This window comes from Echinops telfairi, unplaced genomic scaffold, assembly GCF_000313985.2.
Source record: "Echinops telfairi isolate 266 unplaced genomic scaffold, ASM31398v2 ScPeMD7_7469;HRSCAF=8507_1, whole genome shotgun sequence".
NCBI classification, from domain to species: domain Eukaryota; kingdom Metazoa; phylum Chordata; class Mammalia; order Afrosoricida; family Tenrecidae; genus Echinops; species Echinops telfairi.
Window position 1 is genome coordinate 149,599,410 of NW_022111373.1, and position 2,048 is coordinate 149,601,457.

Consider the following 2,048-nt stretch of genomic DNA (forward strand, 5'->3'; position numbering starts at 1 on the left):
GATATGAGCCCATAAGTCCCATACTAGCCCATAACGTCCTCTTCAGACTCACGCAGCACATGCACTGATGCCGAATGCAGGCAGCTCACAGGCCTGTGGGTGCAAAGTCTTATGGATCCAGGTGTGGTGGAAGCATCTCGGGCTAGAGAGAAAGGCTGTCACAGGGCTCATGGAGTCTCTGAGTGGCTTGTCCACAGGAAGCTGAAGGCAGAGAGAGAGGAAGTTCCCAGAATCCTCAAGAGAAGGCCACGCCCACAAGGAGGCATCATCAGGTGGTGACCTGATTGACAGGTTGGACTCCATCCCTGCACTTATTGATCAAATTGTCACAGCCCTCTTGGAGGGGGAGCGACGCTGTGGCTGCATCAGTGGGCTCGAGGGGGACGAGGGCGGCCTGAACTGAGAGTGCCTTAGTCCGCAACGTGACCCCTTTGCTCTCCAGCACTTTATTCTTATCAGCTCTCTAAAGAACTCTTACAGCACAGATTTGTGGCGCACTATGCTGTTTGATTTCTTGGCTGCTACTTCCAGGAATAAAATAAAATCCGTGACAGTGTCTACGTTTCATGTGTTGATCATGATGTCGGCTGGTCCCGTGGTGAGGATTTTTGTTTTCTGTATGTTTTCTGTATACTCTATACCGAAGGCCAGTCTTGGGTCTCTCCACTGAGTGTCTCAGATCTTCTCTGCTCTCCATCTGCCAGGCTGTGCCACCTGCACAGCGCAGGGCAGTGATGAGTCTTCTTCCAGGGCTGTGCTGCTTCTCCTCATGCGGCCCAGCCTGACCGATGGTTGCCTCAGCACACAGATGGAGTAAGTATGACAAAAGGTGACCACCCCATGGCACCCCATTGCCGGTTTTAAACCACGCAGTATTCCCTTGTTCTCCTCAAAGGACTGCCTTTTGATCTGTGCATCGACTCTGCGTGAGCCCAGCGAGGTGTGTTGGAATGCCCGCTCTTTGGAATGATCTCTATACTGTAATTTGTTCTTGCTCCACACGGTCGAGTACACATACGTTTTGTTTTATCACAATCCTCTCTCCTCACAGCCCTCATCCCACATCTTCCCTGTGTTTCCTCTTCGTTCCTAACCCTTCTGAACGTGGTCCTTGGGAAGACGCTGCCCTGTTGTTGAGATCAAATGGTCGACTGTCACTTAAAGTTGTGCAGACCGTGGTCTCGGGGTTCCACCAGTTTCTGGCCTGTACGTCTAGTCTCTTATGATTTGGACTTCTGCTCCCCTCTATTTTTCTCACACTCTATCCAGGACCCACTAATGCGATCCCTTCCGGAGCAGTGATAGCCGGGCACCAGCTAGTTCTTCTGGTCTCAGGGTTGTGGAGTCGGATACTCACTTGATCATTTCTTTTTCTTTTTGTCACTTACCCATTTGTCAGTGTGCATGTCAGTGCTACAGTCTCCAGGCTGCCTAACAGCACCACTGTCCATTTCCACATGTTTGCTGTGTCCCCCAACAGCAATTCCATGTTCCTGTAGCAATCGCCCATCACAGCCCCCAGCCCGTCTGCTCTCTGTCTGTGCACGCTTGCCTGTTGTCTTGGTGGGGGTCACACAGCGTGTGTCCTTCTGGGCCTGGCTCCCCTTACCCATGGTCAAGACTCATGATTCCATTCCTCGTTATGCCCGAGTGATGTTCTGTTGCACGATGGGGCACTAGGGAGGTGTCTGCCTTCAGGCTACTGTGGGTGCAGAAATAATTTCTTTCAGAACCATCATGATGAGGCTGGACCCAGTAGGCCGGAGGTTAAAGATATCTGAAACGCCGACTTTCCCAAACTGCTCATGTGCTTCACTCTCCCTGAAAGCAGCCATCGCCTGTCCCCTGAGGACTCCCTGGCGTCTCCAGGGATGCCAACCTCACTGCAGTTCTCTGCAGCCCCTCACCAACTCATGGAGCATTTAGGAAGCGTCTCGTGGGGTTGTGGGGGCTGGCGGGTCCCAAATCCGAGGTTCAGACACCATGAGACTGTGGAAGCTGGTGACACCAGTCAGGTGAGAGGTCCCAGCCCAAGTCCCAAGGTCAGG